This window comes from Pelecanus crispus, chromosome 13, assembly GCF_030463565.1.
Source record: "Pelecanus crispus isolate bPelCri1 chromosome 13, bPelCri1.pri, whole genome shotgun sequence".
Lineage (NCBI taxonomy): Eukaryota > Metazoa > Chordata > Aves > Pelecaniformes > Pelecanidae > Pelecanus > Pelecanus crispus.
Genome location: NC_134655.1, coordinates 22,805,109 through 22,831,335, shown reverse-complemented (window position 1 = coordinate 22,831,335; position 26,227 = coordinate 22,805,109).

The following is a 26,227-nucleotide window of genomic DNA, read 5'->3' as shown; positions in this document are numbered from 1 at the left end:
TCATCTATTGTTCATAATTATCAGCTGGGGATTTGAGTAGCGGGCAAAAGGAACAAAAGCGTCTAGCTCCGTTTCATCTCTTAAAGTCCACAGTGCATTAAACAACTCGCACTCCAGATTTATTTGAAAACCACCCCTTCAGAAGCCAAGCTCCAAGATCTCTTTGGAGATCGTCGTAAGGACTTTGGCAGGAGTTGAGAGAAAAACTGGTTCAGAAGAGTAGGGTGACCAGGGCCAGGGGAGAGTCAGATGGGGCAAGGGGGAAAGAAGAGAGGAATTGTCGGAGCAGAGGAGAGGGGAGGAGGAACACAGGAGGTCAGAGAGGACCAAGGAGCATCTCTCTGGCCTGTCAGCTTTGAAATAGTTGGCAACATGGGGGAGATATGAGAGGCACAAAAAAAGACACTTGGAGGGGCTCACAAACGCTGCCCGTAAGGATTTTGCCTCCAGGAGAGGGGAGAGGAGCAGCGCAGAGGAGCTACCAAAGTGGTTTGAAAGGCAGAGGGAACAGAAAGCGTCAATACCGCAGTTTCTGCTTGGTTATTCCTGCTTATCTTCCAGTCAACATCATTATTCCTGTTTACAAACAGAAGACGTGTTTGCTTAGATTTCTGCTACTCTGCCCACTGCCTTGTGCAGCTGATGACACAAACACATCAGCCGAGTGAAAGGGGTGACACTGGGAGAAGGGGACTTGGGCTTCGGGGTTTCCATGGATTCGTAACCCCTGTGGGAAGGCTACAGGTGATGCCTGAAAGTAGATCCCCTGGGAGAGAAGACCAGAGTTCATGCCCTCGACCTTGTCTTCACGTGTGAAACGAAACACACTGTGGGAAGTGGGACACCAGAATTTGCATCTTCCCGAGTTCCGCTGTTGATGGTCCTTTGTTGGTCCTCAGTCATCTGTGGCTCTGCAACAAGCAGGTTCATTCAACAGCGGGATGGTCAGGACAGCAGGGAGGAGGAGGAGTGATTCTCTTTTTCCAGTCGCTTTTCAGAGGCTAACCCAATGTAGTCTTTCCTCAGCTCTCCATATCTTTTGAATCAAGGCCATGGGAGATGAATGCAGATGTTTCAAAGCCTTTTCATACAAATCTGCTTTATTTCCTAGAGCTAGTTCATATAATTTGGTGCTGTCCTGTACATCGGGGTCCACGGTCTTCAAGATTTTAACAAGTCTGTACACCTCTTTTCAAGAAGCTGACCATTTTATGACCATGAGGCAAGGTATTCATTTTTCTATTCATTCCCTGAAGCAGGATGATGGAAAGTGGCCAACAGACAAATCACACTAAAGTATTGACCTAATGGTGCCGGAGATTTTTAAACTGATACTATTCAATAAGGGTAGGAGTACCGAACGTATTGCACGGCAGAGAGATTTATTCATTGATATGGATAGCAAAATAGCACTGCTCGATAATTATTTAAAAGATCAGGAAGTCACCTTGATATATTTTTTCTGGGGTGTTGCCAATTCTTATTACTGTCCACTCCTGGTGTACTATACAGCCCTTAAGATAATTTGGTGTCTATAAAGCTGTCGCTTGCAAATGCAACTGAAAATCAATTAAATGCATAAGCACACTTGCGCGTGCACAGAGAAGGAACGTATTTGGAGACATTTGTCCCTTTCTGCTGATGGTAGTCCTTACACAGCAAACTTTATCTAACCGACACTGGCGAATGTAAGGGAGGCAGCTGAGAGAGTCCATAAAACACGAACAAAGGGGAGCAAAATATACTTGACGAGCTACCTCAATTCACCTTAATAAGTTCTCATCGTGCCACTATCTGGCATTACTAATGTGCTGCACACCCATCAGCACGGAGCAGTTGAGATGAGTTTTCTGCTTATCAATGGCTTCTTTTTCTTTTCCTGTCTGGCAAATTTCTAATAGTGGATGATTTCCTGTGTGCATATCCCATTTATGGTTTGTAGCACTGTATTATGATGAATTTACACTATCAATGAACATTGCTGAAGGGCCTCATTAACTTGTGCAGGCGGTGAATTTGTATTTTTCAAAATGCCACTCTTTCTCTAAAGAAATCTAGCTGACAGTGGCAGTCAAGTACTTGACTGGTTAATAAGGCAGCTCAAAGGAAACAGCTTCACTTCACTGCGAGTTTTTGTCCTTGTTTAATTTCTCCTCCTTTCTCGACAGGTTTTGAGGATGTGCGAAGATAATATATTTCGGTTTTTAATCTCTCAGTCCCGCTGACTACGATGATATAAACAAAAGCAGAAATGCAGAAAATTATAGAGATACACTTAAAACAGAACCAGTAATAAAAAACCTGGGGTTCTGGCTGCGATTTTACTCAGACAGCTCTCTACTTGGCATAATTAGGAAGTTTCTTCAAATCCTGCTAAATCCCAGCTCCATTTTTCTATGCCTGCAAAGTGAACAAGATAATCATGCCCATAACGCAGGGCCTAAAAACCTGAAGGCATCAGCACCCCAGCCCTCCAGACAGACTGCAACCTGCAAACAGTTCAAAAGAAAGCTTGTCAGACTAGCCGTGACATATGGAGCTACAACGAGAATATTTCCAGATATAGGAAATACCAAGCATTCTGTAAACAGAGTCGTTGGGAGTATTTTTTGCAGAGATATTTTTACGACTGGTAAGTTGCAAGAATCTGTTCGCAATATCTGCGCTCTCGGTTACCACCTGTGTTTTTCTCAGCAGAACGTGGTTAACATGCAGGCTTCCAATAAGAATTTTTTTTTTTTTTTAATCCCACATTGTGTCTTCCAATACCTCCCAAAAGCTTTGTGGAAGCTGCAGAGACTATGTGGAAATCTTGTTCCTTGAATACGACAATATTTAGCTATGGGAGATCTTTAAACATACCTAGATGTTGACGAAAGACGTTGCGGGATGAGCGTCCCTAGGGCTGGGGCTGCGCAAATGCATCAGGAGGAGGTTTTGGCACCAAGGTTGGCAGAGCTTGGCCAGACCAGTCCGGGGGGGAAGCATCCTTCCCGCAGGACCACGACAGCTCAGGACCACTTCTGCATCAGCCTGCTCATCTCGGAAGGGTCAGCCCGCTGTGCTCTGTGCTGGGATGCTAGCAGGAGGATGGAAACGGGATAAACGGAGTATTTTATATGTGGCTAGTAGGGCTGGACTAGGTCAAAAAGACGTGCAGGAATCAGGCCTGACACTGCAGAAGAGATGTGCTCAGTGTTGTGGGTGCCATATGGGCAGCAGTAACCACAAACAGTGAGGTCAAGCCTGTGAAATGGCAGCAACAGGCAAGACAAAATGTATTTTCATTCCGTCTTAAAGACCAAATCTGAACATGAAGTGAGTATTTTCACTCTCTCTGCTTAAACATATATGAACACATATATAACAAATATGTCTCTCTACATACACACATTCCCATATAGATGTAGGTGAAATAAATCTGTAAAACATGAGAAATGACATCCACAAAGGTACATTTTTAGTAACATAGAAGAGAAATGATTGACAGAACAAAGCATATGGAAACGAAGAAGAATCTAACCCACATTTAGATCTAAGAAAAAAATATTTGCCTGAAGGGAAAATATTAATTAGTTTGTCTACATGCAAGATAAAAGTCTGGAAGACATATCCATCAAAAGGCAGCAGAATAAACAGCAAAATGGAAATTATTTGTAAATTGACAGTAAACTTGGCAAACATTGAGGGGGTAAACAAGTTATTTGGCATGCAAAGCACTCAGAAATCACAGCCTCTGTCAGGAGGCATCTGTGCATATATTCACTTATTTGACAGAAATTAACATTTTGCAGAAATCTTTGTTGCATGCTAAAGATTTCTTCACCCTCCTTAATTATTTTAATTGCTGCTTCAAAATGTTCCATATAAACATGAAAAAAGACATTAAAATCCACCAAGTCCAGTTCCACGTTATCAATAACACACAGTAACTGTGTACAGGAGCTTAACACAAAACCTACGGAGACATAAAATACTGACATAAAAGAGCCACATTTGTTTTTTTCTTGGTGGAAATTTAAGAAACACGTGAAGACATCCTCAATGTCCTTTCAGTATTATGAAAGGCTTTAAAAACAAAACACTGCTTCACAAGTGCAATTAGTCCAATGGCTTAGAGGCGCAGGGTTATGGAGACCCTTGTTTTTCCATTATTTTGGGAAAACCGTGAGAAAAACTAGCTTGCGTGAGCTGCGTTTGTGCACCCATAATACAGGTGGAAACTGGAATTGACCACGCCATAACAAACTCTAACGGTAGACTTTTTTTCCCAAGAGAAATCCAAATTAATCTACACTTTAGCTATTCCCTTTCTCGCCCACGGGGAGTGATGCGCGACCTCCCATCCACATCGTCTACCTGCTGCGTGGGCGATGCTGGAGACACTGTCAGCCCAACCAACAACCGGATTCTGGCTGTTTGGGGAAAAGATGGATAATCTGAAGAAGACAAGCTCAGAGGATTCCTGACACTACCCTTAGGTCAACAGAGCCACAGGAGACAACTCATCGGACGAAGAAAACACCAAGAAAAAGGACAAAAGGTTACGTGAATAGAGGCTGTCCTACAGGAATGGGGACTTGAGCCAAGCCCCAGCGGTCTCCTGCAACAAAAGTGGCTGCTGCAGGCACCTCTGTGGATGCATGGGCTTTGCCACAGGTGTTTGGTGGTAGGACGAGGACTTTTACCTCGTTTTGCACTGAAAATGTGCCGATTCCCCAAATTACACCAGACTCCGTAAGGATGGCAGCGGTACTTCACTGTTATTTATAGCCATAGATCTATGCAAGAAGTTACATTACAAATTCAATGTAAAAATGGGGTTTTAAAATAGAGTCTGAGTAGTATTTTCTGCAAAATGTAGACCTGCATATTGCACTTGACCCTCACCAAGTGTAAATTCACGTAGTTCAAGCAACCTTTTGATACGAGATGGAGATCTCACCCTTTACGCTTACACATCTTTCCTCTTTATCACACTGGAGCCAGAACATATACCCACCAACAGTTTGCAAAAATGAAGCAGTCCAGAGAAAAACCCTAGCTAGATATCGTGAGCTGGCTCTCGAGGCACTAGCTATTTCTTCCTGTGTTGCCGATTTGTGCATGGGCATGCCAGCCCAGTTTGATTAAAACAGTAATAGCAGGAAGAGCTCATTCAAACACATCCAAGCACTGAAGGAAATCTCTTGTGAGCCCAGATTAAAACCCAACAAAAAAAATCAATGTGGTAAACTTAGCCAAATCTGAGACAGTTTGTTCCTTTGCATTAAAATGAAAAGCAAGTCAAATACTCCATTTCCTCCAGCAATCCCTCTCCAGGTCAGGTTCCAAAGCCAAAATGTCTTGTTTTCTGCATTATTTTTATGTATTGTAACATCTAAGTAATTTGAGTAGTTGTCAGGCTGGATGCCTGCGATTCAAATCATTCACAGCTACGCGAGGGCTATGGTTTCTGGAAACATAACAGCAAAACCCTGGAAAACTCTCAAAAAGGCCAATGCAACTTTTGATCTCTATGTGTGATGTTTAGTAAAGAATTTGGAAATGCAACGTTTTTAGGACAAAGTCCAGAAATACCACATAACAAAATAAAATCAACAGGAAATAAATAATAAACAAAAAAGTATTTGTACTTCTATGACGCCTCTATAAATACTGAATCGTAATAAGTTTCTGCATTGCCTCTGCTTTGCGTATGCCACATTTCTGCAGGTTCGGTGACTTTGACAGGCAGGACTTTATAATGGCGCTTTCTGGAGGAGTTTAGCAGCTATTGCAGGGAGTTCTGTGCGCGGGCACAAACGTGCACATGGCTGTATGACGCTCCACACAACTCTTGTGAAGTGCAAATGACAGCAAACACTCGCCCCTGATATTCTTTGCTCAAAAGCCAAGTGAAGGGCTCATCTGTTTTATCCAAGACCATCCTTTCTCAGCTCCTAGAACATAACCCATTGCCACCTTCAAAAGGAAACCATGCAGTTTTCTTACCTTCAGACAGAGCCTTGAATTATAGATTAGAAATACTCCTGGTGAATCCTTAGCAAGTGCAGTCTTACAACAGCGCCTTCAGATCCGCTGGGAGCCGAGCAAAGTGGGAACAATTCCCTATGTGGCTTTCCTAAAACAAAACAATATTTGTTGAGTTTTTTAAATAGCTGAAAACAACAAAAGGACTATAGACAAGCCAAGCCCAGTCCACCGGGCACGATGTCCATTACACACAGGTTCCCAAAAGCCTAACGTGTCCTCAGTTGTCCCCAGACCATCAGGTTCTCAGCAGCAGCCTGTTGCCTTCCAGAAAGGTTCCTGCCCCATCTGATGGAGCGTTCTCCTGAATATCCTCACCCTTCCAGGACTAGGTCTCCTTTTAACTATTTGTAATTGTCATCTGCTGAGTCCCAGCATTCACAAATCATATCAGCTTCACAGGAGGTGGATTCTTCTGCACTTACCTGGGACTAGCTGTCTTCTGCTGCTGCTGGCTCTTGAAATGCAGCAACGCTGCCCTGCAACAGCAAGCCTATTTTATCTATTAAAGCACCTCTCGTACGCTTAGCCCGTGGCAGATCTGCATCCCCTACAGCTGTATGAAAGACCCAATGTTCAAAACAGTGAGAATCCATACGTACTGTCTTTTCCACTGACCTTATAGGGCTTTACACCGACCATGTCAACACCTGCTGGCTGACAGGTACAGGCTTTGTGGATTTGAGCAGCGCGGTTTCACACCACCACAGAGCAAAGCCTAGAGATGTCACCAGGCTCATGAATTATTTAGAGCACTTTTTGCTAATAAGTTTCAATGCATAGGTGTAATGAAAGCTATGCATGATTTTGCCGCATTTAAAAGAAAAAGGATTTAAAGCATTCTTCAGACCTACCCATGTGTATTCAGGAAAGATTATGGAAGAAATCTGAATAATAAAATAAAAAAAAAAAAAAAAAGGTGAAAATATACTTTGCCCTACAAATTTTGCCTGGGCTCCTGGTTGTTAGCTGGCTCTGTGCTACTCCCTGGGGACACTGCTTCTCTCCCAGACCGTGTGGCGGTGACTCTATGTACCCAATTCCAACAATATCAGAGAAGAGAATGAACTTACGCCAGACTGGCAGTTACCAATTTTCCAGGAAATTGAGAGCTGATAACTCTTTGCCCCAGATGTTTAACTCTAGAAACTGCATAGCATTACTGGTAATCCCAGCTCCTACTCCAAGTTGAAAGCAGGAGAGATACGCATAAAATAGTCAAACCCCATACTATAGCTAGACATCATAAAATTCACTCCTTCCAAACCATTGTTTAAACTAAAAGTTATAGTCGTGTTCTTCTTTCTGAGATGGTCTAAAGGCAGAAGAGAGGTAAGGCTTGCAGGGAGCGGTTCTGTCTTTTATAAGCTCAAGCAGCCTAAGTGGAAAGAGATGGACAAGCTTGCAGGCACACAAGGGCACACATGCTCTAAATAATTTATAAGTCTGTTGACAACTCCAAGTCGTGCCATGTGTTATTTTGATACCTTACTGTTCAAATCTATAAAGCTCGTATCTGTCAACTATCAAGCTCTTGCGTGCCCCAAAGCTTGTTCATTTTTTCCATCTATATCAGTCAGTCTAATAAAAGGTCTTACCTCGCCCTACAGATCTGGCCTCTTGGAAACAATACGGGCTTCTTAATGTCATCTGCCCCGGTCACGCTTACACCTTGGCTGGTTTACACCGCCAGTCTACGTTGTAAAGAACATCCTCTGCTACAGGGCTTCCGGAAACGGCGACATATATAAAATGTGTACGTAAAATACATTAATACTATCAAATACACAATGACTTAAAACAGATTATGGATTTCTTTTTCCTAGCAAAAATATCTTACATTCATAAGGGAAATATTTATATTAGTGTTTATCCTTTAAAACATGGGAAAGGAAAGTATTTGGAGAGAAAAAACTCTTGAAGATACCACAGTTCTTTTGTATCTTTAGTTTTCAGACCGTCACTCACATTGTTTCTCCTCAGCCAGCTCAACAGACTAATTCTATTTAATCCTTTTCTTTTTATATGTAAAATGATACAGTTTAATGCTCCACAGTTTAATATCTGTGAAGTTTTATCTTTATTTGTTTGGGAAATTTGAGTCAGATACTCACCTACTGTAATTTCCAAAGAACAAACAAATGAAAAAGGGCAGTCCATTTTCATGCAAATCCAGCCAGCTGTTTAGCTCAGGCTGCCCTTGCCTTCTGATGTGAGGATCTGCATAAAAACCAAAGTGGAGATATGATAAAATATAAAAGGCTGACAATAACATGCAAATCGAAATCAGTCATTGGAAAACTGTGGACTCATTGTCATCAAAAGAATTAGGTGGCAGAACAAAACAAAAGAGCCCTACTGATAAAAGTAACTATGGCACGATGGCTTTAAAATCTACCGATTTCTTATACCACAAAGAAAATTGAAATTAAACACCTCTCTAGACTGTCTGCTTTTAATCTTTTCCTTCTGAGCTGCTTCCTGACATATTCTCTGTTAACTTTTTATCAAAGGTCATTTATAATCATATTTCAGAGATAAAATAAAAATAAAAAACGCATTTATTTCCTAAGTTTTAATCAAGTGCCCAGAAAAAAATATATACTAAAATAAGCAGCTGAACACTAAGTAACGTAGTCCAGACACACTAAAATATTTAGAGAAAATATTTGTGGTCCCTTATGTTACCAAACCTAGAACTCAAGTTTTGGGTACAATTTTGCTCTCATTTAGATTTATAGTTAAATCTGATGATGAGTTTTGGATGGTTTTGTGGCCATACAAAATAATAACGATTCCCTGAATTCTGATACACAATGAGGTGATGATGATGACAGAGCGTCTCCCGCAAGGATAAGCAAAGTGTTATTTTGTTGTTAGTTATACATGAGGATACCCCCATTTAGGAAGATGAGAGAGAACTTCATTAGTTTATTGGAAGAATTTTCTGAAAATATTTAACAAAGTATTCAAATCGGTTTAAAATGATCTTACAAAACTCTTTTATTCCTCACAGAAAAATGATGGATTTCCAATGAAACATATTTTAATTCCAGAGGAACAAAAAAAGCTTCCTAAAAATTCTAAAATATTTTCATAACTAGGCCACCTTAGGTAACGAAACTGAAGAATTTCTATTTGAACAGGAATAAATTTCATTTTTACTTTTCTTTGTATCGGTGGACTTGGTCGTGTTAGGTTGATGGTTGGACTGGATGATCTTAAAGGTCTTTTCCAACCTAAACAATTTGATGATTCTATGATATTTTATTTCTGTTGATAGGGGTTTTTTTTGAAAGGATAACGTTAAGCAACTCGGTTGCAAAAGAGCTAAAATGAAGATGATAAAAAAGATAAAAGTGCAAACCCCAGAAAGCATAGGATTTAAGGATGCTGGTAAGGCACCCTTCAAGCCAGCCTGATTTTGGTCCACCAGCAGAAAGCTCAGCTGAAGCCAGCAGCGCCGCTCCGCTCCGGACCCCCACGCCGCCTCCCAGTTAATTTGGTTTCGAAGCAGTTTCCCGCTGTGGCACACGAGTCCCTTCTGCAGTTTCCCCGGCTTCCCTGCTTTCCCTGTCCTCGTGCCGTCGGACGCAGGCATCAATCAAGCAGCACAGCGCGCGAGCCTGCCCGGCCGTCGCCCGCCGCTGCAGCAGCCAGGCCGATCGGTCAAAGCGGCAGCGGCAGCCGCCCTTCAGACCGCGTGGCGTAACGTCGAAACCACGGCCTTTCATCGCATGTTGATACGTGCTTGTATCAAAAACTAGGCTAAAAGATTGCTGATACCGCATGCCGAAGAACTCCATAGCGAGGAAATGCTGGAATTAAAGGTCCCTCTGCAACTTTAATTTGGCCCTTGCCTGTCTTCGCTATGATGTAGTTGTTAATTACTCGCTCACAGGCGGCTTTTTTTTTTTTGTTTTCCAGAGAAACCCAGTCTCATAAGTGCATAGGAATGACTGTGCATGGAAATAAATCAGGATTTTTATTTTTCCGCTGTCTGTAGCTGGTGGATACGCAGTGAACGAGCTGAAAGGAGCCAGAAAGATAAAAAATTGCGTCACCGTTTAAGACTATGTCTATGCGCCGAAATGCAAATCCCATCGCTAGCGCTGAACAAGCCCGTTTGGGTCCCCAGGGCAGCATCGCTGTACCCGCACGCTGCTCTATCTGAGCTGATGAGGCTTCCGTGGCCATCATAGACGTACGCTGCTTTGGGGACCAAAGGCGGTACCTCGGCAAAGCACTGCACCCTGCCACCCGGCACGGCAGCTGCTCCGCTCCAGATGTGCAACAAGTTGCTTAAAAGAAACTGTCGCGGCAGCAACGCCCATTTGCCAAGGAGCTGTTAGGGGCAACGCCCGTGAAAAGGCAACCTGGCGTATCCAGCACCTGCATCCTGCCCATCTACTGGTGCTTTGGAAATACCTTTCATCTTGGTGCCTGATTGCTAATGTGTAAAATGGAGGTGATCCGTCCCTTCCTCAGTAATGGGATATTTCTCTAACACTATTCACGCAAGTAGCAAAGTTTAGTTAATTTTTAAAAGCCGTGATGAGAGCGTCAAAAGAAAATCCATGAAGAAAAGCCCAAAGTTTGAATGGTGATCAGGAAATAACAGATCGTGAGCATGAGAAGACCATGCTTGCTGCCATTTGAGCACATTTTAGTGCGCACCACGTAACAAAAGCCGATACTTTAGGTTGCGTACATATAAATATACATATATAAATATAGCTGTATTAGCATTTTCTTACTATTCGGTGCTTTACTTTACAACCTTTGTATTCTTTTGCTATCTTTTGTATGCAATTTCCCGAACAACTAACAAGTCAGGACTTAAAAGCGTTTAGGCTGCAGGAGCATACAACCTTCCTTCACCTCATCAGCAAAACTGGGACTTCTAGACTTGTTGTACCACCTCCTGCGCCCGAGCTTACAACGCAATCTGTGGCGGTAGAAAGCTTTTGTACATCCCCCATTGCTACAGGCGTGGAAAACATACAATGTGCCAGCGTTTGCACAAACATTCAGCGCAGAGAAAATAATATTCCGTTTGGTGGGTTTCATAGTGTCCCTGAATCAGCAAGGGGTGACCTGAGAGCAGAGGGAGAAGTCTCCCTTCCTCACCTCCTCCGGCACCGCCGATGCACGGCGCAAGAACAGCCGCTCTGTATGGGTGCTGCATCCGCACTACGGTCGGCATGGAACTGCGGGGAGACGGATCAGCCTCGGTGCAGATGGACTCAGCAAGTGCAAACAGATTTTTAACACGCGTATAAACTAGGGCACAGGAGGATTTTTTGACAAGAACCAAAAAAAAAAAAAAAAAAGCGCCAAAGCAACTAACTACCTGCTCTGAAGCCTCAAGCAACTGGAGCTGCTCAGAAAAATTATTATAATTTCGAAGCCTGTGAAAGAACATACTTTCCCACAATCTCTTTTTAAAAAATTAAGGGAAAAAAAAACCCAAACTGATTCATTTTAGCAGAAACTTCTAAAAAAATGCTTAACGCACAGCTGGCACAGAAAATATCACCTCCAACGTTTGAAGTCTGCCAAAACTCTAGGCAGCTTCAAGCAGGGAGTTAATACCCAGAGCGCCGGGCAGCCGTCGCAAGCGCGGAGCCTGTAACCACTGCAGAGGAGACGCTTCAGGAGCGGGGAGATAAGAGCAACTGTAAATTTTTGAAGGTGAACTGTTCTCAGTCCTGGTGACCATGCAATATCTCTGGCCGACTAATTCTGATTAGGACTGTGAACACCTTGATCCTTGTCACCCAGGGTTAGAAATCACTCCATTGAGGGTTTTCCCGACAGGTGATGGAGAAGGTTGATTGCGGTGCACAAGAAAGCGAAGCCCTCAGGCATGGCGTGAATGGGCTCAGGAGGACAACGAGCCCAGGAAAGCAAAGCCTCGGTGCCCCGACACGGGAGCGAGAGGCAGGGTAACCCTTCCTGCGACAGCGTGAGAGGATGCAGAAAAGATAAAAAATCAAGGCATGATATTTTGGAGATGCCAATCCTGCTGGAGGGAAGGATGCCCCTTCCTTCCTGAAGATCCTGGAGGACCATCTCATACCTCACCAACCTCCATCTCCTCTTCTCCAACTGATTTATCTTCGTTGGGTTTGTGGAAGATTCATAGTTCTTTCAAAAGTGATGTACAAGTCATTAAGTTTGCCGTAGCAAGAGCAAACGTTAGTTTACTGGAGCACAATTACTTTATTGAATCTGTTGCCTAAGCTGGGATTTCAGGAGTCATGACTCAAGCCTCAGGAAATAATGAAATTAGCTCCAAACTTGAGAGATTCCAATGTAAGTAAGTGACAGAGTGTTTTTTTGGCTCCTGGTTTATAAAACCCAAGGTCATTTGAAACCAGTGGACTAGCAACCCGCTTTTCCTTTTTTTCACGGAAAACAGAAATTCCCATCCCACTGCTGGGTCTCAGCAAAGGTGGCTTTAAATAGCGGGTGGGTGGGCGGCAGTAACATCACAAAATCTGAACCCTGAACTTGCGCACGGTGCAAGCCAGTTCTCATGCCTATGTGCATTTATCCAAACCATGCCGGGCACCACGCATCGCTCCCGTTAGCACCGATACCTTTTGCGACGGTTCATCGGTGTCGCAGAAGCGCCTCGAGGACTCGAGCAGGCGACCCGTTGTGCTACGTACTGTACAAAAATATTTCAACAGCAGCAAGAGGGTACACAAATGCTCAGCGCTGGAAATAAGGCAGTTAGCAGTAAGTACATTTTCCTTGTCGTTCAGCACAACATGGAAGTTTTGTGTCAGTTTTTATCCTCCAGATGTGTTCCTAATATTGTCATCGATAGCAGCAGTTAGTATTATACCATTTTAATAGAAAAAAGCCATTCAACTCCTATTTTGAACTTTTTAATCTTTTCCTATGTGCCAGAAAGTAGAATAACTAAAGCTTATCTATTTATGCATGTGCCTAAATCTTCAATGCATATATAAATTTAAATCTCATTACACTATAACACACCGCTTATAAAAATACGGATACATTTTAAGAGTCTGCTACACATTTTTATCAAATAGGGGGACTTAATTTTTATTTTTCTTCCACATAAAGCCAGTGAAATCCTGCATGTTAATACTTCAAGAAAATAAACTTGTGTAAAGATTTGCCTATCCAAAGTACAGTATAATTTAAATTTAAATCCCTTAGAAACCCAAAGCACTGTGTTTATAATATGAGAACAGCGGGCAGTCGTGCCCTTGACTGGAGGGCATGTCATCTAGTCCTCTCCTTCTCTGCAAAACCATCAGGCTGGCAGTAGTGACAGATGAACAGCTTACCATTAATTTCTCCTCTTTCATGCCTTCAATCCAAATGGTGCATATTCTCCACAGGGAGGCATCAAGGTCTTTGCCTTTATTTCTCTTGCATACTCGCACTGACTTATAAATCAAGTGCAGATAAGAAGAGAGGGCAAATATCAATCTTTTTTTTTTTTTTTTTTTTTTTTTCTCCTTTCCTGGCCAGTGCCCACTGGCACACTACTGAGCTTTGACTGAAAGGTTCTTCAAATCTTTATGTGATTCATAGGCAAGGGAGTGCTCCGTGAGGACAAAACAACAAAGGAAATTTGAGAGAGAGGATTTGTGTATCTTGGCTTATAAATTAGAAACCTCCTCTTTGCAATGTTTAAATATGGGTTACAAATAAAAAAAAAAAAAAAGCAAAAAAAAGAAATGTGAATCGAAGTTGTTATTACTTTATTGAAAAAAAATCTTTGTGGAATATAAAATAGGCAGCGCTTCCTTGCACACGGCCGCTGGAGCAGCTCTAATCAGAATGTTGTATTTTCCCAAAATAGGCTTTCTTTTGGGGGGCATCTCTCCTCCTTGCCACTGAAGCAATTCAATCCTTCAAAACAGATTGGCTTTTACTATTACTTTGCGGCATTAATGATTGGCTTTTGTCTCTCTAAAAAAAATAAGAAAACTTACTTCAGTTCAAAATACCAAGGCCCAGATCTACATCCCCCACAAAGCAGTGCAGCTCTATGGGCTCATATGCAGCTCTGCTGATTGACAGGAGATGGAAAATTGTCCCACAATGTTTTTTAAGTACAGTGGAGAGAAGTGTATTAGTTTATTAACTACATTTTCTTTGAAACTGCTACTCAATCTTTCAAAGTTCAAAGAAAAAAAAAGATTTATTTTTTTTTTTTTTAAACTAAGTTTCACAAACCATTTTAGTTTGGAGTGGTTTGGGGGGTTCGTTACAGACGTACATACTAACTCTGTAAGCGACCTGCCGATGCAATGAAGGGACATGGGTCTTCCTTCTCTTGCTCCCTTTTTTTTTTTTCTTTAAGTGCATCGCTAGAAGAATTTTCTATTCAGTTACAATGAATTGATCTTGCATTTAAAACATATATTAAATCATTGGTGTGAGTGATGCAACATTATTACATGTCAGGGAAAAAATCTATATTATGATAGTTGTTGACAAATGATAATATTATTTTCCGGCTAAGCATGAGGTGTTAATGCTGCTAAATGGCTGCAAATGTTGACGTTAAAGGCTGCCTGCTGGCCATTTCCAGGTGACATATCTGGGGATTCGGGGCTATTTCATTTTCCAGCCTTTTTTAAGGCTTCAGGCCCCATCCATAAATTACAGCTGATGACAAAAGTGGAAGCTAACAGTGGCAAAATTAGGCCCACAGGCAAAATAATTATATATACAGCCTTTAGCAGTGAGGGAGAAAGCCATCAATCAGCCCCCAATTATTCACTAGTTAATCAGCTCTGCCCTTCCTTTATTGAAGGGTTACAGTGTAATTAAGTTGGCAGCATCCTTTTAATTCATCAAACATACAACACATGGCGGTGTTTGCTGCAATCAGGGGACAGCACCTTTGTGTGCCTGACCCCTAGCACTGCTGTAGGAGAGGAGGAAAAACTTCAGAGGTAAGAGAGACTATTTATGCGAAAGCAGAGCAGCCCCTGGCCAGGCAGCGCCGCGGTACAGAGCCTCCACGGCGGCTGGGCAGGGCTTTACCGGCATCCCTGCCTTGCACGGGCGCGACACACACGCGCGTGCACGTACGCAGAAACTCGCTGGGCGCAATCGCTCCAGAAAGCTTGTGGTTAATTGGGTTCTTCCCATATTGCTTAGGGCAGGTGGCTGCAGACGGCAGCATTTCTGGGTGATTGCCCCTCTTGCGGCAATCCCTCACTGGTAACGGGGCGGCGGCAGAGAGCCGAGCACCGCTCGGGGGTCCTTGGGTTGATGGTGGATCCCAACAGATGGGCTGGGCACTTCCAGGCCATCAGAGCAAACACAGCCAAAATAGACGTTGCTCCAAGAAGTGATTTTGTGGAAACCAAGTTTAAGGAAAGAACAAAAGCAGTTATTTAAAGGCAGTATGTAGTTTGGTATCCTCTCTCAGGTTAACGGCCTTGGGTTTTTATATTATACAGCACATTAGTATTTTCAGCGGGTTTTGCCAGCAAGGAAGTATTTGGACATTGATTTTACCGCAGCGGTAATGGAAATGTCTCAAGATACTGCACTCTCCTATCCATACTAAATTTTAACCTGTGAATATATGCAATGGCTATGGCTTCTGTATCTGTCTTGCTTGCATTTCTATACGAACGCAAGTAATGCTCTATACTGTGCATGCCTTTTCCCCCCCTATATTTACCTGATCATAAATCTGTTTTTCTGCCACGTACACTTCCTGCTCACGGCATCCTCAGAGATGTTGAATGTCCTAAGTGTCCTTGTTACCTTGCAGAACAGATACAGAATTATTTATTCATAAACAAGCTCTGTGTTTCCAACCCGCATGTAATAATGAAGTTTTATACAATCATTGGCTATACTGCATGATGTGGGCAAACAAACTCAAACCTCTCAACATCTGAAAGCATTGGGAATCTCAATGTTCAGAAGTGTCGCCTTTTTTGACAAAAATCCTTATTCCTCTCAAATGAAAAGTGAAAGAGCATTACCCTGCTGGACACTTTAATGGTTATTTCACCTCATTCAGGCTGATTGAAGACATTGCAAAGTTTCTCACTATGTACACCAAAAAACCTTTCCCAAAGATGCAAAAAATGCTATTTTGTTTTATTTTGGTTGTTTTGGGGTGTGGGAGTTTTCTGGCAGGGAAAGGGGAGGGAGAGAAGGATCCCCTTTCTATCCAGAAATCTCCAAAATCTCCAAGACACCAAGAAACAGGTCTGGCCTCACCCCTGTCAGCAGCAATCCCTTCTGGACCTTACCCTACTCATTTGCACGTTATCTGGAGCTTAACCAAGGACTTAGGATGTTGGGCAAACACAAAAGTTCGGCGCCCTTTGTGCCATTCCCCTTTCAGCAACGTTACCCTACCAGACACCCCATAGTATGCCGCCTTTGCAGTGTTCCATGTTTTCTGGAGTCGGGAGCTCAGCTCAAGAGAAGAAGGACAGAAGGTTGGAACGCTGTCTTTCCTGGCCAGGAATGCTTACTGTCTTAGCTATATGAGTGCCCCCAGCAGCGAAGGGAACCTGATATTCTTAAGTCACTCTGGCTCTTTTGCCACTAAATACCCATTCGGATGACATGCTGCCATCTTACTCTGGGAATCAGCTTGGTTTGCCAGATCCTTTGGGAGAAGACCTCTCGCTGACAGCCACCCGCAGAGATTTCCAATGCTGATCTGCTCTGCCGTGATTCATTTTCCCACTAGGGACTAAATGGAACTGAGCCACCGAATGTTAATATGAGCTACCAAAGAATCGGCCCTGTCAAAGAAATTCGCATGAAGTTAAAGTCATATTCTAGCTAACAAAACACTAAATTAGTATTTAACTGTTTGTCTCCTGGTTGTACACGCACATCTTTTTACTCTTTGGGTTTTTTTTTTTCATTACAGAAACTTGGGCTGCACAATTTAGATCCTGCATTATCTCAATGTCAATGAGTATCATCTTTTCCTAAAGAAAAAGCATGCCATATTGCAGTCAACCTAAGTCATAACTCAAGACAACACAATCATGTCATAATATAATTTTATACAATGAGATTGTATCTGTTGTTATTGAGGGTCATTGAATTCCGTCTGTCAGTGTTATGCTATTGAATAGGCTCAAGTAATAGTTTGTGCTGATTATCAGAAAGTACGTTTAAAAACTGTCACTATGTTTATATCCTTCAGGGTTGCATTTGAATTATGCAGATAAACAGGATCAAGTAGTGTAATGCAATGAAGTACAACTCCTGATAGAAAGTGCAGAATAAAGTTTATATGAAATTTTCTGGGAAAAAAAAGGGCTTTGTACCTGCTAGCTCTGTTTTAAATGTAAAAGATTGGATATACCAAAAGAACATTTAGATTTCTTGATGTTAAGCATACTTCATATTCCCAGATGAAAAACAATGACCAAAAAGAGAAAAGCTTCATTATACATTGTGAAAAGTTACACAATTTTTTACAGGTGTATTAATATGAATTTAAAAAACATTCAAAAATTCATCTGGTCAACATGGTCAAGGAAAACATTTTTGTGGACAAAATTCATGTAAACTGCCATCTGCAATTTTTAATTATGCAATAAAAAATTTCCTAGCAGTGAGCAAGAATGTAAACCACATCATATTTTTTTTCCCTAACTACCTTATTTTTCCATTTTAATATACAATTTAAAATTCATTGCATCTTGGTTAATTAAATAAATTATCCATTTGGAAAAAAGACAATTCGGTGTGCCTACTGGAGCTGAACACAACAGCGCCAGTTGCAATTGTATATTTTGTTTAATTTGAATAACTCTTTTTTTTTCATATATTTTCTATTGAGAATATTTTAGTCATGATCCTATGAATGTATTCACTTTTTCACAGGCAATTTTTAAGTAACAAGATAATGAACACTAAGGAAACACATATTATGTGCAAATTTATTCTCTTGGCTGTTTGGCTTAGATGATATACTACAGTATAACCAGAAAAAGCACTAGCACTCCCACTAGGTATCCAGTTAAGATACTGCGCTTTGGTTAAGCACTAGATTTTTCTTTCGCTGGTAGGAGATATCACCATCTTGTTCAGCAGAATTTGGAAGAGTCCTTTCCAGTCGCTATTTTCTAGCAGTAACAGTTTTCCTAAGAATAACACAAAGTTGTCTATTACTTTGCTTGGAGAAATTAAAAAGAAGTAAAATATGAAAATTCTGTCATCTTTAGGTTTTATATAATCAAGAATAGAACTCATTTAGGGTACATGATCATAGTCTTTTTCTGGATATTCGTATTTACTGACGCAGAACACCAAATGAATTCAAGTGCACATACTAATAGGTCCCAAGATAACTTTGAATCTAAATACATTTTCTATAGTAGATATGTTGAGGATAGAATGGAATTAGAGGGCAAAATGCCTTGAAGCATTCTGGTAATACTCACACGACACCTCTTTCCTCCCTTCAGCTATCTATTAATAGTCTAGAAAAGAGATAATTTGGAATAGTTATGGAAACACAACAACTGATCAACCTGGAAATTAGAAATTTGGAATAACTCCTGAACAATCACACAAGTACCAAAATGGATGCTTTTGCAATGTCAACAAAAATTACGTTATACCTGCCTTTCTAAGCATGCAACTTGAAATAATATTTGAGGAAAAATAAAATTCCCTGCACACAATTGCAAAAGAGGAAAAACAGGCTAAGAAGTGGAAGGGAATTATTCGCTTTTATTAGCACACAAGGTGAGAGGTGGTCCTCCCAGTCCTACACCATGCCAGCTAATCCATCACATCACACAGTTCATACTTCAGCATAACAGACGTAAGCATAACGTGAGTTGACAGTGAAAGGAGATGGAAAACTTTGCATTCTCTTCATATCAACTCAAAAGGGAATATTAAGATGAAAAACTGCATTACATATATAAGATTGTTGCACGTCTGTTAAGAGAGGATTTTCCTTTGCATTCACACAGCAAGAATGTTTCAGCCTAATGCATTAGATTCATTTGTTTTGTTGAGTCCAGCTAATGGGATGAAGATAAAGTGACTTCCAGACACAAAACCTTGTTAATCAAAAACAATTTGGGCCACTTGTACATGATGTTCTGACTTTCTGAGTAGGAACTTCCATTTTTCACAAGAAACGCACATGCATGCAACAAAAACATTACTAGAGATTGCATTTCATTTTTAACATATACTCAGTCTATGGGTAAATGTCCAGTGTTTTCATCTGAGAGATCACCTATAGGCAGATTTTTTTCTCCCTAAAACAAGAGCCCCTTATCTTTGTGGAAGGCTCCTTTCTATTTTAAAGGCTATTTCCAAGATGTAGTTATAAATGGATTCACTTCTTGATATATTTTTCAGGAATCTGTGTAACCTGATTGCCTACTGGAAGTTAGGTTCACATCCTGGAGAGAAGAAAACCTAAAGAAAATCACCTAAAACTGTCCTTAAAGCAGAATAATTTTGCATGCTGTGGATGCTTGTGGTACCTTAATGACTGGTAGCTTGACAGTTTTAGTACGTTATCTTAAGAGACAAGGTAGAGGACTGTGCCACCACCAAGGCAGGCAAGGGAATGGAGTAAGTGGCCAATAAGAATTTTGATCTCTTTGGAAATGTCATCTTTTCCACAAATTAAGACTGTACACCACAATAAAAGACACTTGGGAGGAGAGACTGTTGATATTAATAAAACAAGTAACAATAACTAATGAAGCATTCTAATGTTTCCAAGTGAGAAGTAAATGTAAATTTACCAGGGAAATTTATTAAAAGTAAAAGCAGGAAGGTATCAAAGACAATATCTTGCAAGCATTTGTGTAAAAAGCATAAATTAATGATTGCTTTATGGAAGCCTTTTTTACTCTGATTAATAAATCCTTTCTTACCTTTACAGCCCAAACAAAGCCATTAAGAAAAGAGCCAGGCCATATTTCCTCCTTTACCGGTTTACATAGTCCCCTGCTTTGCTCTTACAGTGTATTTACATTTAATTACGAGGTCAGAGTTAACACTTTATCGCTGTATCTGTTCTACTGCTAACGCTTCACTTATGCGTTTAAGCAACACATTTTTTCCTGGAATGATGCACCTATTAAAATATTGGTGCTAGGGCCAGCACCCTCAAACAGAATATTAAACACCACCGCCTCTGAAGCCCACCTTGTACTCGGTGCTGGTGAGTTCAGTTCAAGCAACACACTTTTGTTTTATACCTTAGATAAGTGCAGCAGTTACAATTACCTCTTCCATTTCTACACCTGGCAAAAGGAGTCCTCGCGCTGTGGTATTTGGGGCATACGTGCCTGGTTTTGGCTGCGGGCTCGTGCCACAGCCCACGACTGCCGCGGCAGCGGGGACGCGTGGCTCAGCGCCGCTGTCAAAGAGGCATCGTGTCCCGCGGTGCGATTACAGGGAGACAGGCACCACCTCAGCGTCACGCTTGGGGTTGTTCCCGAGTGAAAGCAGCGTCTTGTGCACCTCCTTGGCAATGCCTTTTTGATGGACGTCAGCACGGAGCGGTGCTTGGCCAAGGCCACCCCAGAGGTTGCAAGGGACGAGCGTGGTCAGCGCTCCAAAAGGAAATCAGGACAATGGGAACTGTTAACAGGTCAACAGAAAATACTCCAAAACACCAGTTTCAGAACGTCCCCGCAGGAGACACGCACACTGGCTACCTACCGCGTCTGATGATTTTTTTTTTTTTTTTGTCCGTTTTTGTTCTGTTCTTTTTAAACAAGAACACAGCACGGTTTATGTTTTGCTGTCTAGCAGTAGCTCAGAGCGCTAAATCTCTACCCCTTTTACATGCCAACACCTGTATTTGCCTTCATTTCCCTTTGTTCTTGGGCAGTAGAGAGGCTGTGTCAAGGCAGGCCAACGTACAGTGATAGCAGATTTAACAGAGCCTGCCTGTGCCCTCTTTCCTTTGCAAATTCAGACAAACCAATTGTCAGATTGTCCATGTTCATCTAGACATGCGTGAAACTCTCTGTTTAGTCTGGGGGTTTAGATCTCCATCTGTTTATGCTTCCTCTGTACTGGGTTAAGGCCTCTGAGCAAAGCTAAAAATCTGCTTGAAGAGGGAGTAAAGTAAGTCAACAGAAAGTTTTGCACAGTTTCAAATGAATTATTAAATCACTTTCTGGAGTCCACAGAAAGAAACCCAAACCTGCCCTTGGGATTTCAAACTCCAGTGAGCTTGGTCGGTGCTCTGTATCCCTAACAAGTCTTGTAATCAGACCAAGGGGCTTCTTTATGGACCCTTTTTTTTTTTCCCCACCACTCTAGTAAACACATCTCTTTTTATCCCACTTACTTTTGTTTGCATGGCCCATGTATTTCTTTATCTGTGTTTTCAAATGCTGTTAAACTCCCCTCAGTATTTCTGAAGAAAGTCTGAAACTCAGTAACTCGGTATTCCCGAGGCAACCTGCAATAACAGCCAGCGCAGGACTGTAAAGGATACTCGGTCAGGAAAGGGATTTCATTTCTAGTGGGCAATTGCAAACAACAAGGGAAATATTATTTTTTTAAATTAAGATAAATACCTTAATGGTGTACTATTAAAATAATGTGCCTGGCTTACACAGACCTAAAAAAAGAGGCCACTATCAAGTTTTCTCTCTTTAGGGATACGCTCTTGTTACCAGTACGGGAACATTAATCACGTTGAGATTGCCTGCTGGAGTTGCACTTCAAAAATGGTCCCTTTGTCCCCGTCCATCCTGTGCCCCAGTGCTGGAAGCCCCTCTTCATCACGCCCACCAAGGCTGCCAACACTGCTGCCTCCCAGCTCCTCTCCAACGGCCGCTTCATCGCCTGGGTACAAGGAGTGGGATGCAACTTCTCCTTCTCTCCTTAACCCTGGATTTAGTCGCTATATCATCCCCAACCCACTGTACACATCTGTAAACGCCATCCGCTGCACTGTGCCTGAGCGGGCTCCTCCTGCACCCGCCTCTGCCCTGCCCAGCGCGGCACCCTGTACGGGAGCTTCTCCAGAGTAAGTAGTACAAGGCTAATAACGGCACAGGAGGGGAAGAAAAAAAAATTTAAAAAAGAGAGATGAGCAATGAGCACAAAGAATTGCATTTCTGTGAGGAGCCGGCGCGTCACGTTGACCTCAGGCACAGAGAGACGTAAAGTCAGCACTGCAGGTTATGGGAAATCCCGTCGAGAGCACACCATGAACACCTTCAGGGTTGGGGGTCAATGTGCTGGGGCAAAACTGGCATGGTAGAGCCTGTCACACACCTGCACAGTTCTCATTTAGCAGGTGGGCCTCTGGATGGAAAAGAAAATAAATAACCAACACTGAAAGCAACAGTCCTGTCCTCTATTCTGCAGGTCACGTTACTTATATACACTAAGTAAGGCAATGAGAAAATAATGACATGCAATAGAGTTAAAAGTGAATGCCTTCATCCTTTTGTTGTTTATCAGTTAGCAAAATGACATTATAGAGATGCTTTATGTATTTATTGAAAGGGGAAAAACATCTATCAAAGCTCATTTTAGCTATTGTTACTGCCATCAGACTTGTTCTCTTCTGCCATGAGCTGGAACAGGACTGTCAGGGAAAGATGACTGATATAGGCAAATAATTTTGCATCGTTTGAGATACATACAGAAATATAATCATACCCAAGGTCAAACATGAGAAAAAGGTTGGGCATTTGGGGCAATGAAAGCAATGCTGTCAGATATTGAAATCTCAGCAGGAGATTCAGCTCCATTAAAACTGAATACACAATTACTTTCAGCTTGCTACTTTCCATGCATGTATAACTAGTTTGTTCATCTCGGTGCCCCCTGCGTTAGTCAGAAAAGGTAAGATTTGAATATTTTGAGGAATGGGTATGATACTGCTTTCACAGGAGTCTATGTAGGTGATAAAATGACTATATAATATATATGCAACTCATGAATCACTTCAACAATTAATCTGCCTTGAAGAAGCAGACCCAAGAGTTATAAGTAACTGGCTCTGCCCAGGTATCTTTAAATTCTCTGCAAGTATTTGGCTGACTTTACGTGAGTGGCCTTCCGGAAGATGTTCCTTTGGTGACTAGAAACCGAAACGCTCAGCGTGCCTGTTAAGCAGCGGCGTTGAAGTAGCATGACGAAGAAACAAAACCAAAGGAAATAAATGAGGAGAGAAACTAATGAAAGATCATCTGGAAAATGAATTGTAAGTGGATATTACAAATGGCAAAGGAGAAAGATGGTGGTAAGGGCTTGTCTCAGATTAGGGATTGGACAAAGAGAGCGGAGAGAAACTGCCGGAGTTACTGTTGCGTTCAAATTTGGGTATTTTCGAAAGCTTCACTAGATACCTATAAATTGTACAGGTATGAGAGAAACTCCATGTGCACTTGGCTACTTGTGCTACACTCTACCTCTTCATGCATCTCTGATGAGACAATTCCAATCTTGGAGACACCCAACCAGCTTCAAACACCAGATATTTATGAAAAAAAATCATCCTCTTAGGGATGTTTCCTCCAAATCTGGGCTTTTTATCCAAGAGAGCACAGTAGCTCAAGTTACCATTCAGGCATTTCAGACTCCTAGGTCAGTGACAGTCCAGTGTTTTGTGATCTCAGGATCAGGCTAAAGAGATAAACCTTCTGATCCTGCCTTAGAAAGTAAATAATTCTTACAATATTGGGGAGATTTTGCATTTTTATGTGATTTTTTTTTTTTTTTTTTAATTTCTGAGATTTCTACACTGGAACTCAAAAAGTAACCTAATTTCCAAAGTTCCATTAAAGTTCCAAATTTTACAGAAAAAACAAAATCCTATTTTTTTTCAACTTACATTTCCACATTATTAATGTTAAGAAATTGCATGTGAGATTAAATTATATGGTTATAAAGTTTCTTGTATGGATGGTAGCCACCACAAATCTTCAGTTTATCTTACCGTGTACTTCATACCATCATTTCCTGATCCACCATTTACAGTTATGAGTATCCGTGTAACATGTAATACCATGAACATACAAATAATTACATTTACCATGTGCTTTTGACACATTACCATGCAGAGTTCAGGCAAATTAATTTCTAACTCCTCACAAAATTTCTAATTCGCACAGAATTTTTCAAGAAGCAAACATTATTAATAAATAATACAGATTAACATTAAATAGTTTTATTATTTATTGAAGTTATAATAAATAAAAAACATCCATGTTGTGCCCCTCAATTATTGCAGTGTGATGAGCAGTAAGATACTCATTTGCATTCACAGCTGCAAATACCAAAGAAATGTTGGGAACATCATTTCCCTTTCCCTGCTAAAGCATTTTTTCTCCACCTGCAAAGACTGTGAGGCGCTATGCTAAAAAAAAAAAAAAAAAAAAAAAAAGAAAACTTCTGAATTTGGGATAAATGGGAAGCACTATTTCTTTTTTATAGATTTCTACCCATGGTGACTTTTACCTCCTCTCAGTTACAGAGTACCTGGACCCTGCAAACCTCGTCTCTTTTATGTTACTACCCGCTCTCCTCCCCTCTCACATGGCACCTAAGCAGACCACAACCCTTACAGTTTCCTCGTGCTTTAAAAGAGAAATAAAATTTAAAAATACAGCCCGTCACAGCTCTGTGGTTAACTACACCTTTCACATCAGCCTCCTCCGGGGAACATCTCTGGGGTCACGGAACCCCCAAACATCACCTTTCCCAGGTGTGAACCTGCACCATTGTGCCTGGGGACCACGCTGTGAAGGCTGAATTTCCCCTACAGCCCACTCCAAACAACCCGCCTCATGCTGACCCAGCATTTCTTCTTGCAATGTCTTATTACAAGACACAAAAATAACGGTAATGTCTAGTTCTGCTTCTTTAAAGGCAAAACCATATTCTTGAGAAACACCTCCTAAACGAACAAACCAGCCCAGCCGTGTACACCCAGCAGCAGCGTAGGAGATACTGGTACACATTCACCTTCCTTAATTCCAGGCAGCGCCTCCAGCCACATCTCCTGATCCAGCCCATGCCCTTCTTTCTTTGTGAAGACTCTTGAGCCAAAACAAGACAACTATTAAAATATTTCATTCTTCCAGTTGGCCAAAGTTCTCTGATTTACAGCAGTTACTCCCTCTCCTCTTTCCTGGGCACCCCAGGGGCTCAAGTTATACGCAAAAATGCGCGCACACGTACGTGCGTGTGCGTGTACATATAACGTGTGAAGGAGAGAGATCACCTAAAGCATTGACAGAGCAGTCATCTTTATTTTTAATTTTATTTTTTACTGCTCCACATGTCCATGGTGTCTAACACATCTCAACAGTCTTTGAAGTTTCCGTGCTTTCAAGGTCTCACATCTGTCACGCTATCGGTACCCTGCTACAGATGAAAAGAATATAATTATGGATTTAGTGTAATCATTGATTTCTGGGCTCCAAACCATTCAAAGAAAGGTCACAAGTCCACATGGCTGCCCCTTAGGAAAAGGATTTGCATCTGACTACTTTATTTAGCTGAAGACACCCCCAATTAAATGTAGAGACTTTTCTTTGGGCTCTGCACCTGAGGCAACTTGAAGACGACGGATCAATCTTCCCCGTGCCAACTGTGTCTTATTTGCACCGAGCTGACACTGCTCCCACCTGTTACAGGCAGTAGCAGTGACTTTTTGCTCACGAGCCCCCTTTCATTTGCTAGGCAGCATCTCCCTTTGGAGAACTGCCACAGCAGACGTGGAGGACGTGCATCTGAGGAGCTGCACTTTTGGGAAGGTGGCAGGGCGCCAGAAGATTGTGCCTGAAGCAGGGGAGCTGCTGTCAACCCTTCAAACATTTAACTTAACTGCAGTTCTCGGAGATCCGCAGTGCAGATGTAAAGACATAATTTTGCCCACAGTGTTTGGATTAGCAGTAAATCTACTAATCCAACACAATATCCAAGGGGGCATGGCTAGATCTATGGGTTCATAAATTCACACCATTCCTTTTATTATTCTGGGCCCCAGATGGTTTCGAATGGGCACAGGCATAATGAGATCTTGGAAGACATTATTATATTCTTAGGTCAAAATTCTCAGTCCAATCTCTTTTATCAGGCTCAGAGCCTTTGTGTCCCTGAAGTGCTAATACTTTATGCTGATTGACTATGCAGGCTTCAGTGGGAGTTCACGATATTTTTGATACAATTATTATTATTATTGACA